Source organism: Camellia sinensis, chromosome 5, assembly GCF_055761805.1.
Source record: "Camellia sinensis isolate YWXY chromosome 5, ASM5576180v1, whole genome shotgun sequence".
Lineage (NCBI taxonomy): Eukaryota > Viridiplantae > Streptophyta > Magnoliopsida > Ericales > Theaceae > Camellia > Camellia sinensis.
This window is the reverse complement of record NC_138965.1, coordinates 182,177,423-182,194,857: the sequence shown is the minus strand read 5'-3', so window position 1 is coordinate 182,194,857 and position 17,435 is coordinate 182,177,423. Positions and strand designations below refer to the sequence as shown.

At 36.3% G+C, this 17,435-nt stretch overlaps 1 pseudogene across 1 annotated transcript; it reads right to left on the bottom strand.

Moving 5' to 3' along the window:
- Positions 1 to 408: 408 nt before the first annotated feature.
- LOC114308307 (mediator of RNA polymerase II transcription subunit 23-like) lies at positions 409 to 16,152 on the bottom strand (annotated as a pseudogene). The gene is made up of 13 exons (XR_014331209.1): positions 16,063 to 16,152; positions 12,711 to 12,805; positions 12,290 to 12,452; positions 11,963 to 12,209; positions 9,259 to 9,427; positions 9,010 to 9,123; positions 8,806 to 8,931; positions 6,295 to 6,443; positions 4,364 to 4,604; positions 3,506 to 4,274; positions 2,415 to 2,596; positions 1,012 to 1,115; positions 409 to 897 (listed from the first exon to the last, which is right to left on the bottom strand). The product of XR_014331209.1 is annotated as a mediator of RNA polymerase II transcription subunit 23-like (transcript).
- Between the last annotated feature and the right edge of the window lie 1,283 nt (positions 16,153 to 17,435).

Sequence of the window (17,435 nt, the reverse complement as noted above, 5' to 3'; positions counted from 1 at the left end):
TAAAATAAAATAATTGGAGGATTGCCTACTGACTACCTCTTTCGTAGCAGCAGCCTTGTGCACTAGTTATATTGGATATAAATTGGTAGAAATGCGTATGGATTTGTAGTTCAGATGCTAAGGATTTCTACGCTATGTAACGTGTAATATTATCTACCCTACAAAAAAGGAAAATTATTCAATACTCCCGGAGCACCACGTGTCCATACTCCAAACCAATCAGCAATTAGTTAGCCCCATGTTGTCCCCCCATGTCCAACATAAATCGTGGGCCCTTGTGTCTCTCCACCAATCAAAACCTTATGGAGCACCACGTGTCCATACTCCGGGAGTACTGAATAATCACCCAACAAAAAAAGTTAACTAGAAATTCTCTTAAAGAGTCATGATTGGTCTACAAATCCCAAAAAAGCACAAGAAAATAGTTCACAACTTATTGATGCATTATGTGTCACATTACTCATTTGCTATTACAATACAAATGCTACCAAATGCCTCTTCTAGACGGCAACTTTACCAATACATTGCAAGTTATGCGCTAGAAATACAGATCGATAATGCCTAACTTGTAACTTAAAAACATTATTTAATAGAAAAACACGAGAAACAGTTGGCATATATGTTATCTGTATGGACCATTCCTATTCATACCTTCATTCCCCATTCTATTCTTATAAATCGGTAAACCCCATTTGCTATAAAGGATTTTGAACCAGCATTGGGTGAGTAGCAGCATAGATGGAAGAATTGATATCGGTTTTTAGATGGGAAAGTAGATGCTGTACATCTGGACGTAAATTTTCCAATGCTCTTCCACAGAGTGCCAAAACTTCATACCTTGGTTTACTGTTAGCCTGCACAGGTCCTCCTTGCCCTTCATAATGGACAACATGATAGCTGTTGGGCATAAACAAATCAAACATATGTAAGAAAGGTCGTGTGGATAATAAATGGATAAATTTGAAATTTTATGCGATAGGATTGGTTCAAAGACGAGAAGCAAGATCTTACATGAAGTCAATGAGATCAGCTATATCCGACGCTTCAACAGGAGTTGATAGCTGTGACTTCTTCCCGAACACATCGACCATTATATTTAAAAGCAATGACAGAGTCTGGAGGTCATTTTAAGAATATTACAACCATAACATATTCAAAAGATGTAATTAAGCAATCAATTTAAGATGTTAGGCCCACAAGATACCAAAACTTTTGGTGTTCTATGATTCACCAACGATCACGGTTCTTAGAATCTTACTATTCACAATACAATTCGGTACGAATTTTGACCAAAACAATTTCATACGTGTTGTTGGATCTTAAACTGTATGAATCTTATGGCTCAATTGCGTTTAACTATGATTCTTTATGATTCAGCATGATTTGCTACTATTCAATGTGATTCACTACAATTCAACTCTATTTGCGTAACACATAAAACAATGTTGTTTTTACAAAATAAAAGAGAGATAAATTAATTATATTAATGTACATGGTTTTATATCTATATACATATTTATGATTTAGTTATATTAAAATTTATTTCATTTCAAACGTGTACTTTTACATCTACATACATATATAAAATCATATATTATGTTAAATAGAGTGAATTTTACGATTCACGATTCATTATTTTAGCAAAACGATTTATGATTTGATTCATACTTACAACAATGCCTACGATTAATGACTTTTTCCCATGGTCTATTGAAAGGTCTCCATTCCTACGGTGGTTTGGTCAATGAACGCATCTTGGGCCAGATTGACTAATCTAGCCCTTAAGGACGCCTTGACATTGTTGGGTGCTTTGCTTTAGAGGAGTTGGATCCAGGCTAAGAACTAAGGCCTCGTTTGGAGACTAGCCGGTTTAGCCAAAAAGCTAAAAAGTTACTAAATTAGCCAAAAAGCCAAAGATTATTTTTTCTCTCTACTTTTTGCACATCTTTTCGTAAAAAGTCAAAAAGTCATCCCAAACATACTAGTTTTTTTTAACTCATATCTTAGCCAAATAGCCAAAAAGTTACTAAATTAGTCTGTTCCCAAACGAGGCCTAAGGCTAGTTTTATATTAACACATTCAAATCATAGAGGATGGTTTAAACAAAGTCATCTTTATTACATAGAGGAAGTGAGTACTAGATCTCAGAGCAAGACAAGAATATATGCACTTTAGCATGGTGAAAAACTATTAAGTCACTATAAGTTGTGAAGAGATTGTAAGAATTCTCTCACTGATGCTTGGAAATATTAGAGGTTAGTTACAACTACACCTATCAGTCTGACATAAGACCTACCATTGCCTATGTAGCAAGTGTAATGAGGTTAAATCAGAATGGAAATAAAATTCATTGTTGAATACCAGATACTGAAATTCAAAGAATTAAACTAGAAATGAATCAGTAATTTTCTGACCTTATTGAAAAGAGCATGTGCATTGGCCAATCGTGGAAGCAACGGACCCATAATACGGAATACTATTCTCAACACTGCAACTGATGTAACTGGCCTGAGATGCTTTATGATAAGGTGTGTTCCTTCTAGCCATTCTTGTGGAAGATTACTAAAGAAAGAGTGAAGCAGGGCCACAATGTTACCTAGCAAAAAAATGATCACATTACAGGATCGAGGGTCAATAAAAAAAACATAATGTAAGAAACAATTAGTCCTTAAAACTTGAAATGGTTCAAGGTGATGAATGTTTAGCTGATCAGTTTGAAAAGAACTAGACCACGGCTACCTCAAAGCAAGTAAAACATTGTTTGTTAGCTTAGATAATACGCTATGAACTGAAACAATTTGACTTTCATTATTACTCTGCTTCAATCCTAGAGAAGTTATAACTCACTGCTATATGTTTTAGCAGAAGGTTTGAGCTATAAATTGTGTTCATGTGAGCAAAAGTTTATGATCAGGCAATTAAAAACTAATTAGTTGTCCCAAGCACACAAAAAAAATGTTCTCGTACTGTGTTCTACTTTATTCGATTTGCCATTAAAAAGAAAATGACTTCGAGGCAGCTCCATTACCCCCAACAGTGAATGAAAGCAATAGATTTATATATTGCTTATACATACAGAAAAATGAAATGGCTAGACAGCACCCTCATCATTAGAGGATGAAAAGAAAAAAGCAAAATAAATATAGAGATAAAATATCAGCACCAAAGACATGGTAAAATCAAGGTTGTTAAAATCGGGATCCTAGGTAGGATCGGTGAGAGGATCTCGTGGATTGGGTCGCAGGATCGGATTGAGAATCGTAAGATCCTACATTCTATTAAAAAAAAGATAAAAATATAAATTAGAATGATACATATTAAAAATAAGGTGAAAAATCACAAAATCTACAATCCTACTTGTGATCCTATTATAACATTAATCCTACAACGATCTGGATCATTTGTATGAATCCTACAATCCGGAACGCGATTTTGGACTGTATCGCGATTTTAATAACCATGGGTAAAATTTGTCAATACAAAACCAAAGTTATCAAGTACATACCAATGGCTGTTGAGGTATTGTCTTGGGCAGCCCATGTTGGATCAAGCAAAGCATAACCAACAGCAGAGTCTAGTTTTCCAAGTGACCTCTTCCCATCAGTAAGCCACCAACTCTCTTTTATTAGACGTGATGCCTCCATATAGAGTGGTATGTGAAAATCTGTAGGGAGTTGAGCCAATAAAAGACCGCAAGCTTGGATGAGCAAACAAGACAACTGCTGGCATGTATAGCCACTTCGCGAAACAAAGTTAGAGGTGTTAATTCCTGAGACAGAAGGAGTTGGTCTACTTGCATTCAAGGAATCAGTGCTTCCTCCTGAAGGGGAAGTTGGTAAAACAGAACCTTGCCCAACACCATTAGGAGCACCATGCAGACCATTGCTAGATTGGATTAGTGTTGGTTGTATGTGCACAACAATTTGAACTAGTGATGATACAATCTGGGATGCAGATACAGGAAGAGAGAGTATTTCTCTGACTGCTGTTTCAAGCATCAGCTGAGTATGTGACCCTGGATCTTGGATTTGATAGAATGCTTTCTGGCCTTCGGAAGCATTTGTTGGTCCGGGCTGAGAAGTCGCTGAATTCTTGTGTGTACGGAGGGAATTACTTGAAGCATCCCCCAGTGAGACAGTTTTTGAGCTATTATTTAAAGGAGGAATAACATTATTCACAATACCTAATAAAAGCGTTGCAAAGTAGTCCAATGGCGGGCAATTTGCAGCATTTGATGAGTTAATATGCTGGGGAAATGACTCAGAAAATGGGATCTGAAACACAACAAGAAGGAACAAATGAGGCAGCAGCAACGATCAAAGGAGAGAGGGGTAGGGGGAGGGGGAAAGAGATTCACCATTACCTTTTTAAGATCCAGTACATTCAGTATTCGGAGAATAAGCTTTCCTGGAAGATGACCATAGAAATATGAAAGTATATCACGAACAAATGTAAAATTTAGGGGGTAATAGTGAAGAAATGTGGAAAACAACTGCAGAACTCTGTCAGCGAAGTCTGTGGCATCATTTTCAATAAGTCTATAGATGATTAAGGGGATGACTGGAAGCAAACGTGCAGTGATATCATCAAAGAATGTGGGATGCCTGTGTGGTGCAAGATGAGAAAAACAAGAGTCAATACAGTGCAGGCAATCAAATCAAATGAAATTGCACAGTTTACAAAGATAGAGCAAAAAAATAATCTAGATAGAAAGAAATATATGCATTAACGAAAATAATGGGAAAAAGGGATCTCATGACTACATTTATGAGAACCCAGAAGAGGAACAGGAATTTATTCAGTCACTTCAAAATGGCTACGTCAATGCTTTCATGGAGACAATGGCAATTTTACATCTCTTTCCCTGAAAAATGGTGCTCAGTTTAATAAACTTAAGTGGTGTCACATACAAGTCCATCACAAAAATGCTTTCAACCCAACTATATACCAAACAATTTGATTATATGTCCTCAAGGTGCTTTGTACATGGTGGTTGGATATTGACAAGCCATGAAAGTATATTTTAATCTTTGGGATTGGAGGAATAGATATTAAAATCTTCAAACCTATGATCTTAGATATCCATTGGAACATGTGCAAGTGGGCAAAAACTTATCAGCTATACACATCCATGATGATGCCCATATGGACTTAGCAGTGAAGAGAATTGAAAATATTGCTCATAACGTAAAATCTAATATACTTTACTATGACATAAAATAAATATATAATTTTGATGAACATCTCAAGAGTGGTGAAATTCCAATTTGGTTCAAGGAAGATGCCATCCTTTAATATTTCTGTCCCTTGATTATTAATAGTTAAAATCTGAGTTCAAAACTGAATGCCTGAATGGCAAAGTTATACAAAAAAATGAGTACAATTCTAATGGATGTGAAGATGGCCTTCCTTCATGGTGATCTAGAAGAGAAAATTTACATGAAGCAACCACAAGGTTTGACAACAATGATTACTACAAAAAAATGAATGGTTTGAATTACATGGCTTGTGTCCATGCCATGAAGACTTTTTTGCATGGGAAAAAGTATCTGCGATTTATTGCAAAATTTGAATCGCCCCAAGGAGTATGACACCTATGTTGATTGGTCTGAGGATTCGGTTGTGATGAGCAGTGGCTCTCGCTTAGTTTGGAATCGATATTGCTACTACCCCAGTAATCTAAAAGAACATTATGCATATTTTGTTCCATACTTTTTGCAAGTTTATTTGTTCATTCCTTCAGCATGTCTTCTCCTCTAAACATCTCCAGGAGTGTCAAAGTGACAGCATTCTATTGTATGGAGAGATAGTCATGGAAGTAACAGTTGCTATATGTTGAATATAACCAAAATATGATCTCACAGTCATTGTATTGAAATACGATAAAGAGAGAAAAAAAAAAAGTTTTCTTTGTGTATTGTTTATGTTTTATCTGTTAATTTTCATAGAATATCGTGAATGAGTCTCACTCATTAAGTTTTAACTTGCAACTTGAGTGCAGAACCTTCATCTTATCAAACAATATGTTCTAGATATTCTTGTAAGGTATGTTGCAGTTTGCAAGATGTCAGTTCTTCCAAGAGAGATGATTTGCAAGATCTTTCTGCTGTTCAACAGATTGAATAATCCAAAGGAAAACCAGTGCTTCTTTATTTATTTAGTTTTGTTTAATTACTGTAGGTTGTCATGAATAAATCTCACTCATTAACTTACACAGTGCATAACCTTGACCATAACAAACAAATTATGTTCTACAGATTTTTGCAAGCTATGTTACAGTTTATAGGACGTCACCTTTCCTTCCAAGAGAGATGATTTCCAAAAGCCTTTTGCACTTCAACACGCTTGAACATGCCAGAGGCAAGCCAGTGCTCAGGTGGGCCATGATTCATGAGGTGAAATTTTACTCTCTGTTGAAGTTCTTGCCTCTCAAGTAGATTGATCTGCAAAATTAGATTACTATACCATTTTAAAATCAATAACAATATAAAGGCAACTCTCTCGAAATATGTAAAGATGCAAACCACAAGTATCCATTGTCTTAGTTTTACTACTGGAGAAATTTTAAATGAATCTTGAGAAAAAGTTTATATCAAAGCAAACTTCTCTGCTATCATATCTGGCCAAATCACATTCCAATTCATTTGAAAAAAATAAGCATTGAAACCATCATGCCCTAGAGATTTGTCTGGTTTGATGCCAAATATGGCAGCCTTTATTTCCTCAACAGTTAATGGTTTCACAAGAAGACCTTGCTGATCATGCTGGAGTTGAGGGAGACCAAAACTATTAAGAACAAGTCAGCCTTCCCTTTTTGTGCAAATTCAGATCCCAACAATTGCTTGTAATATATAACGATTTCCTCCTTTACTAGTTTAGGATCCTCTAATGCATCTCCATTCAAAGCTCTATGCTTAAGATTTTACTCCTCAGCCTATGATTGCACATGTTCTGGTGGAAAACTTGGTATTTTGATCACCCAACCTAAGCCAATTAATCCTAGCCTTCTGTTTTTTAACAGATACTTCTGCTAGGGTGAATTCTGCATCAAGGAATTAGCATCTAAGCTCTTTATCTGAAAATGTGGCTTGAAATTGCTCCAAATTTTGCCTTGCCTCCACCACTCTAGTTGAGATGTTGGAACAATGATCTTTGTTGAGCTGCCTAAGAATAAGCTTAAGCCTTTTGAGCTTGGCTTGGAACTTCACCATAGGTGATCCCTGCTGTGGCTACATCCATGAATCCTCCAAAAGCTTAAAGAACTTTCCATTTTTCAACCAATAGATCTTTAGTCTCAAATAGTTCTCATCTTTCACTGTTCATCCATGCTGATTCCATCACCAGTGCAAACTTCACCCAGATCATTCACAAAATTAAAGTGAAATTGTGGTGGCCTGTTACCCTTCATGGTGGACGCATTGAATTTGGGGGATTGGAGAAAGTGCAAAGTTTTTTGAGTAATGCTACGTATCATGAAAAAAATACCATGAAAATGATTATGAAAGATTCTCCACCATTAGATTACACATACAAAAAAACACCACACACTAATCAAAGGAAGAGAAATCTTCATGGAAGATTTCATGATATTTTTTTATGATTCCTAACATTACTCAAGTTTTTTTTTTTTATCATGGGCATACTTTGAGTTTGTTCTTAAAATTCTATTGATAATGGCGGTAGTTGATTTGAAGTCTTGAAGGGTTGGAGAAGATGGAAGGATAAGTGACTTCCTTGTCCATGGTGTGAAAAGCAACAGACCAGAGAGAGAGAAGATGTGGGGCTTGGTCCTCGCCTCCTTGAAAGTCACTTTGTAGGACATTTTGTCCATTTTTATTTATTTTCTGTGACAACAACTGTTAGAATGTGTCGTACATCGCCTAGAATTGCCGTGTCTGTACTGGTTATAAGGCTCCAGTTTCCCTCTCCTTAATACCAGGATTTTAAGGAGAAATGTGGTCTGGGCTTTTCAATTTGGTATCAGAGCTTAGTTCGGCCCGTGATTGGTGTGCCGTTTGTCCAGATACTGTATGTTGTGGTCCAGGAGGGTGCGTTGGAATGTATCCTACATCGCCTGGAATTGCTCCATATATGATGCTAGTTATAAGGTTCCAGTTTCCATCTCTTCAATGCTTGGGTTTTAAGGAGAAGTGTGGGTTGGACTTTTCAATCTAGGTGATGTGGGACACATTCCAACACATCCTGCTGGACCACAACATATAGTAGCCAGACAAATGGTACACCAATCATAGGACCAATCAAACTCTAATACCAAATTGAAAAGCCCAACTCACACTTCTCTTTAAAATCTAGGTATTAAGGAGAGCGAAACTGAAGTCTTATAACCAGCAAAGATGTGGCAATTCCAAGTAATGTGGGACACTGATTCCCTGGCAATGGACCACCCTTAAAATTATCAAAAAGGAGAAAAAAAAAATTATTACACTAATGCCATATGATGACCTTAATTGGAGAACGAAGAAAAATAAAATACTGAAAATATTGTACACTACAATGCTGGTTCATCTAATTTCCCCATTGAATCATTGTTCTCCTGTTTTCGATCCATACTCCCTCCAACAAAAATGAATTTTGGACAAGAAACTTTAGCACTAATGCAACACATAAGAAATAAGGGACATGAAGAAATCATTGCAACATCATTAATGAGACACAAAATCTATATCAAACTTATCCAACATACAAGTGAATCAACATACTGCAATCATTTGATAGAGATACTAATACATACATAAAAGACAACCCACTTTAGAAGACCTAATAAGTAATGCTAAATAAACGTACCACAATTCGCAAAGCATGGGGATCATCATCACGGTCAATAAGTGCTAAAAGCAAAATATCCAAGGGAAGCAACTCATTGGTCCAAACAAAATATGCAAGGTTTGTGGAAGCTTTTAATATAAGCTCCTGAAAAATACAACACCGATGATTATTTTGAGAGCGAGGAAGGAGAAGAAAAATAAAAAGGAGGGTACAATGCCAAACCTGCAAGGAATGTCCATGTTGTAGCTCCAAATGAATGTGATGAAGAAGGACATCCACCATTTTATATATATTCGCTGTCACTTCTTCAGGAGAAAATTCTCTTAAGACACATCCCTGAATTTCATCATCCACACAGGAAAAGATTAAATAGCAAAGTTTTTGCAAGAGAAACATCAAAAACTAAAATGATGGCAAGGAAGGAAAATATTTTCTAGTGAATTGGGGGAAAAAAAGGCAGCGTGAATTTACCAGGTTCGCACTGTTAATGTTCTCAGGATGGCCACGCATCAGTACCCATGCACCAGCACAAAGATAACCTCGGTGCATTGGAAACTGTGACTGATGTAAGTCATGGCATAAGTAGGATCAGCTGATGGTGAAAGAAGCTGAGTGCACTGCTTAATCACAGTAGTTTCTGATTGCCAAAATGAAATGACAGTATGTGAGTAAGTGAAGTTTTTTTTTTTTATAATTTAAAAACCTGCGGCGAATTCAAACTAACAAACATTATGATGTAGGACAGCACTGGATTTTGAATAGGTTATTTGATGGCCTAAACAGTGAGTTATTTAGGGTTTTAATAAGTAAATTGAAGGCTAATAGGGAAGGGAAGAGATTAGGGTTGGTTCTGTAAGTTTCTGAAGAACATTGTATATTCAACTTGTATCTCAATTACATCAAGACCTTAGTTTATATAAACCTAACACCTAAACCAAAAAGGAAATACAAAATCATGCCTAATATATACACAAACATGCCTAATATATACAATTATATTCTCACATGGGAGATTGGATAAGGTTTTGAATAGGTGTGATCATAACAATTCACTACAAAATTAGTCATGCAAGAACCCAATGGCATCCAAAAATTGAAGATGAAGAACAAAGCACGTTTATCACAATTCACAATAATAAGAGGAAGTGTTGATTCTATTTTTTCTGCAGCATGAAAATCCATCCAAGAGTAGTCAAACAATAGGGAATACCTAAATTCATAACCTTCAACACATCAATCCTCCCATCATCGAAAGCATAAAATTCTGCAAGCTTCAAGAACACGATCAACAGCCTTCTTCAAATTAAATTGCATGAGATATAGAAGATTTCTTTTTTGACTCTGGAATACAAGTATTCGCCTACAATGAGCACATCATTTTTTTTATTTTTTATTTATAGGTAAGTTAAGAAGACTCAAACTTCAGTCTCTTTATTAGGAGAAGACAGCCTAAGCCATCAGGGTATTCTGTGTGGGGCAAGAAATTTTCTAGATTTTAAGAAAACATTTCAGAAATTTGACATCCCCTGTAAGAAAGAAAAAATTGGTAAAGATTTTGAAGACTCGTAAAAGGCTAGAAGATGATGTTATGAAGTCATGGCGCCTTTACAAACAATTGTGATCTTTTTCTCCACACCTCATCTCTATCCCCTTCAGAATAGGGTTTATCACCTTTTATAATTTAAACCTATCAGGATTCAGAGCTTTATTTACTTCAAAATTAATAATCTCTTCTTCAGGCAATGAACAAGACAAGGAGGCTAGTTCATCACCCAGCAGAAGAGAGGGAAATACCAAATTCTTCCGTAGCATCTACACCTTCTCTCATCCCTATGAAGTGTTAGCTTTCATCCTTGAATTCCCCATCCACATTCTGCAGATGACTTCAGCAGAATTTTCTTTTTTTTTTTTTTTTTTTAATAAGTTGTAACAAAACTTTATTAAAGAAGCATCAAGATGACGCAATAAATACAAAAATCCCCAAAGGGGCAAGAATCACCCACTAACCAATGACCTCATCCAAAAAATCTAAAAAACCAAACGTGTCTGGATCAATTTTCCTCTCTAACCAACTATACAAAACTACAAGTAAACGACTCTCAAGCCAACTACCAGTATGATAAGTCTCTTCAAACGTACGCCTATTACGCTCCAACTACACTAGCCACATCAAATAGAATGGAACCAAAGACCACACGCACCGCCTTCGACGGCCCACCCGAGCCCCACCGCAACTCCACAACATGTCCACCACCACCCTCCGTGGCTGAGCCCAAACAATCCCAAAAAGGGAACAAACAAATCCCCACAAACAGAACGTCACAGGACAGTGCAACAACAAATGATCCACAGACTCTACATCTTGACAACACATACAGCACCGATTTACTAGAACATGACTACGTCACATCAAATTATTTAGAGTAAGATTTTGGGCCCAGGCCGCTGCCCACATAAAGAAAACCACCTTAGACGGGACCTCCGGCACCTAAATACTCTTCCAAGGAAAATCCAGTCTCACCTCCCCCACCATACTCCAATAGAATGATGAAACCAAAAAACACCCTTAAGCTTCCACAACCTTCCACGCCAACACATCCTCCCACACCCCAGTCACACCCAACCCATATAGATATACCCATAACTCCACCAACTGATCAACCTTACAGTCCTGGACCTGTCGTCATAACTGAATATCCCAAACCACCCCATCCCCACCCCCCAAATAAGATGCCACCATCGCCTCCTTATCCACCACAACAATGAAAATCAAAGGAAAGCGATCCTTTAACAAAACCACACCAAAACACCTATCCTTCCAGAACCGCACCCTTAGCCCAGTACCCACCCGAAACCCCACCCTTTCCCAAAACACCCTGCTCTCCAACCAAATCCCCTTCCATAACACACAACCATGAGAACCAAGCACATCCCTTGACCTCCATCCCTCCCGAGCTAAACCATACTTACCAGCCACCACCTTTCTCCATAAACGCTCTGGCTCCCAAGCAAAGCGCCACAACCATTTCCCTAACAAAGCTTGGTTAAAAGTCAACAAACTCCTCACCCCTAGCCCTCCAGCCACGTTCAGTTGGCAAATCCAACCAATAACATATGAAGAACATAAAACTGGAAAATTTAAGAAAATTCATATCAAAGTGAAGCATGTTATGAACCTGCTGCCATTTTTGGATTGCCAGTCCTCTTGTATCCATCCGCCCATTCAAGGCATCACGAAGAATAGAAGGGAAGTAGCGTAGAGTCTTTTCTGACCATGTATGCTGACTGATTGACAATATCTGTTCCAACATGTTTGGAAGATAGAGCATCTGATCAGCCTTAGCAATCCCACGTGTCTTAATGATGATGGCAAGGGTTGTTATGGTTATACAATTCAAGGTTTCTGTGAATTCAGTAGGACCCTGAAAAGAAATATACACACTTGAATTTTAATTCCCAGTACCAATGAATGAATTTGTAATTTTAAGTCCATATTTCTTACCTTCCCTTCCTTCTTCACAACAAAAAACTCTCTCAAAGAAAAAATAAGATTCATGCACAAGTTTTCAGCCAATCTAAAAATGCGATGATCTCCACGTTTCCCTTTTAGCGTGGAAATTATTTTCGTTATATCATACATCAAGTTCTTGCTTTTGCCTTGGTACCTACAAAGCAAAAAAATAGGTAAGTTAATATTTTTCAATGTTGTTACATTAATTTTGCATATACTTAACTAGATTTTCAACTTAATGTCAAAGTTCCGTGGCAACTGAAAGCCAATGGATTCTAGACAGAAAGATTGAAATACAAATATTTGATTGCCATGACGGTTCTCAATCTTCTTTTGGTTTCAACATGCTCAAATGGAAACTTTTTCATTCAAAGCCGAGAAGTTTTACCAGATTGACTAGACATTCAATTACCCGTAGAGTGAAAGCAAACGGTAGTTTAGAATTTCAAGCACCAAAAGAGAAGGTCCAGGCTTGTTCAAAATGGCTGCATTCCTCTGTGACAGATGCTAAAAGGAATTGCAATATTATGGCACTTTTCCATTAGTAAGCAAAAGAATTTCACATAAAATAAGGGAAAAAGTGAGACAAGTAACTTCTTGGCCAAGAATAATGTCATCTTACTGAGACTAACAGAAATATAGAAGTGTGATATTGACAAAGCAAGGTGAGTCCAAAATGCCTAATCATAAGAGACACAAATTGGCTGATCCTCTCAAAAATAAAGAGAGAAGCCAAACACACAAATGGGAAAGACCCATGAGTGCAATGCTCTCACTACAGAAATCAAAAAAAAAAACATCTGCTAATGATTTTTATTATATTTCTTGAAGGATTATAGTCAGGAACTGATGGAGATAAGAACAACTGCAGAACAATATAAAGGCTGCACAAAAGCAATCTACAGAAATTTGCAATCAATGATCCCTTTAAGTAGTGAGAAGATTGTATTGGCAGATTAAATTTTCTGAAATTCCATCTGGAGATTACAGAATAAAAATATGGTTTGTAACTCCTAAGGAACCTAATAAAGATTAGGTTTGATTTGCAAGATGAAGGGTCATCAAAGATAAAAAGACGAAGTAAGAGAGGAAAAGAAATAGAGAAATGTAGGTTTTCTTGTCAACCTATTTATCTAGACCTCAATTTTTGTGTATCTAGGTTTCTTGTCCCAACTCTTATTTAAAATATCTATGCCCTTGTCAAATTTTGTACCATTTTGTGCAGTTTACATATGAACTCTCAATATCTGTATTCTGTATTTTCTGAATTTTATTGTGTAACATAAGCATATCATTAAAATTCACTGAAAAATATTATATACATAATATATATGTATTGATATTCTAGTAAGTGAAATGATATCCATAACAATAACGCATTATTTTACATGACAAATTAGGTGTCAATGCTTTACATCTAGGATCAATTATTACAAAATTAGGATATAGAAAATAAAGGAGGGATAATCATTTGAGATGGTGTGACAAAATGCAATAGAGATCAAACAATGCGCCCGTAAGAATTCAGGTTTGAGAGTTCCAAAAGACAAAGGGGTAGGCTGAGAAGAACATAGGTTGAGTTGGTTCCAAAAGAAATGATTAACTTCAACTTGACTGAAGATATGGTTTTTAAAAGAAAAAATTAGAGAAAAATTATACAATAAGTAAACCCCAATTAATTGGGGGTCAGGCATGTTGTGAATTTCATTCCATTGTACATGTCAAAAATCAAACAAGTGTGAGGGACACTAATTTTAGATTTAGCATATAGCTATAACATATATAAGGAGCCCACTAAGTATGGTACACTATTTTATTCTCTTTCACTTCTCTCTTCTCACTCTCTGCCTCCCATCTATGTTCCTTATTACTTGAGAATCTAACAAGAAATTGGGACCAAGGCTTCTTGAGTTAAGATTTATGTGAATTTCATTTGAAAGTGCACTGAAAGCTTCTGTTTTTTATGTTTATGAGCTTGGGATATTCTTTTTTTTTTTTAAGTCAGGGATGACACATAGTTGAGTAACGTGATTTGGAAAACTTGAATTCGTCTGCTTCTCTTATGAGAAATTATAACCAAGTGTACAACTGTCGACTCTAGTTCTAATAAAATTGAATTAATTTAATCTGTCTACTTGTCTAAAATTGGTCGACTGAGAGCTTTTAGAAATCGGGCATTTCCTCAACCCAGCAAAGGTTTGAAGCTCAGTTCTTGACCTGATTGGCTCAAACAATCTAAAGAGAAGAGAATGAAATTTCTATCTGGGGATATTCAAATTTTCAAAAACCATAATTGAGGCTGATTGACAGATTGGATGCTTCAACACCTGATCCAGCTAGATCCTTCAAAATATTAGAGTAGTAATCATCATGTTTGGTTCCACTTTTTGAACTCAATTTTTAGGAAAATTTAGAATTTTTGTTTGGTGAACTCCAAAAATACAAAAAAAAATTCTAAAAATCCAATTTTCCAAGCCATTTGGGAAAAAGAAATTATGTCTTCTTTATGCCAAGTGATTAGATGTTTTCTGGAGGAACTTTTGAATTTAATTTTAACAACCAAACAATGGTCACTTTTTCAAAAACAAATTCTGAAAATTAACTCAAAAACTGAAACCAAACATGGTGAATATTTTTTGAGAATAGTACGTTTATTTAATCACCTAAAAAAAAAAATGGAATAAGGTAGGGAGGAAGAAGAAAGAAGCAAAACAGTTACAATCTCTAAAAGAAATGAGGCTGCACCTTCTCAGTTCGGTATGCAGTAAAACCAACCTTTCAAAGGCTTTAAAACCTTAATAACAACAAATCTGAACCTTTTAATCACGATAATCTCAACCATTAATTAAAATCAGAATTTGCAAAGAAAAAACAGAAGGCCTAGAAATAGAAGTTGTCAACTGAAATGAAATTAATTCACTAAATTAATCTGAATAATAAATTCAAACACTTCTTAATTCTGAATTTTGTTAAGTCATCAATTGTCTCAAAAGCTTAAGTTGTTAGAAAGTAGGCCTAAACAATGCATATCAAGCTATCTAACACTCCCGTCATGTGCAATCCATCATACATGTGGAAAGGCATACAGGCTGAAATGAACAACAAATGACAGAGAACAAAAATAGATTTCGAGACCTAAAACCCAGGGCCTCTTGGAACCAAAGCACTAATACCATGCTATGTCATTGATTGTTCCAAAAGCTTAAATTGTCAGGAAACAGGTAACAATGTATATCAAGCCATCAAACAAACAAAGTATAATAGACACAAATCAATTAAACAGTTAGAAGATACTCTTAGGAACAATTTCACATGGACCAAAATGGCTTTTTGATTGGAGTTCAAAGCCTTAACTTTAGGCTCCACAGAGAGTCAGTCTTTTCTAAAAAAAAAAAAAAATCCAGAGCTTGATGTTATCTCTCAGCAGCTACTTGGTTTGATGCAGGAAGGAGAACTCCAAATCATTACAGATTCACTTTATGCAAAGTAGCAAGTGGAACTGTGGAAGCACAGTCAAAGAACAATGGAGACCAACAGTCAGATCATGATAAAAAACTACACAGTCATCCTTCAAACTACAGGAAAGCAGGCATCCCTTGCACAGGTTACAGATTAATGGGTCCTGCATCTAATTTTTCCAGTCTCCAGAGAAACCATATTCACTTCCCAAACACTAATTAATCAATCAATGCAATGAAAATAACTCAAGAAATATTACAAGTCTACAGAAGTATTAAAACAAAAAGAAGGGCGGAGAAAATTACACTTAAATGTGATCGAAACATTGAATGAGGTGCAAGGAGCAGCAATCTAACATATGTCTCAACCATAGCAATGTTAGGCACAACCTGCATTAAAATTAAACATATATATATATAAATCCAGAACTTTGGTAACTATCTAAATGGACTCACATTAGATAAAGTGCAAATCAAACAACCCTTGCACCAAATCATTCGTTGAAAAAGTAACTAGTACAACGAACACGATTAATTGTATGAAAAAGGAAGTAACTAAATGAAGAATATTATATGAAAAGCAGAATTAATGCAATTTAATCAAATCAATGAAATCATAATTGATGCAGTACTCACGATTCATTCGTACTTACTATAGAAACTCACAATATGCTTTATGAAGTATTTTCCGATACCATCGTTAGCCTCCTAACTTAATAAAAATAGATAGTTAACAATTTATTAGATCAATGATAGACCATTAAAACAACTTTAGCCTAATGAAGCAAATGACATGCCTAGGAAGTTCCGAAAATATTACAAGAGATGGGGCAAATCAGATTCCAAGGCCAATATAGCTATTTGGCAAGATTCTACTTTAGAACTTGCCTAGGGTATTGGCTAATTTTATGCTTGATGCTATTTTTGATGTATTTCTTTTAGTTTTTACAGTAAAGTGGACTGCTGTTAGCACCTTAAGACTTGGACACTCAGCTTGGCATGTGGTGGCACGTTGCACCTATGTCAAGGTCCAAGCAAGGCATGAGGGAGGCATGCCTAAGTCAAGGTAACAATGTGGCAGTGGCAATGCCACCAGACCCAAAGGCGAGTAATGTTTCATGTGGGCAAATGAACAGCTATACTTAGCTCGAATGCTGCTGGCAGTATAGACTTGTTGGGTCAAACAGATCACTGGGCATGGCACTTTGTGGCAGACCAAGACTTACAATTTCGTGGGTTAACTCAGGAGGGTTCAGAAGGCTCAAATGGATAGGCAGTTCATAGCAGTTCCTTGGCATGATGCAAAGCTGACAGACAAGGCAGTTTACAGCAGTTATGCTTGCAAAAAGTCAGGACAAAGCCTGCTAGAATTGAGGAACTGGTCCAAGACAGTTCCAGGCAGTTTCCAACAGTTACAATCTGCAGCAGCCTTGTTGGTTTGAATTTGCCCTAGCAGTTGGGGGTGTCAACTGCTCACAACTGATTTGTAAAATGCTTATAATTGCTTAGGCATAGAGGGATTTAGACAGATCATGTTATCTGTACGAATACTCTTGTATCCTTGTATTATTTGGTGATAATAAAGGTTGGGAACGGTTCCTGTAATTTACTTGTGTATGTTTGCTTGCTTACAAAACTTATAGTGGGTAATTCATGCATGCTTGGCTGAGACTAAGTAC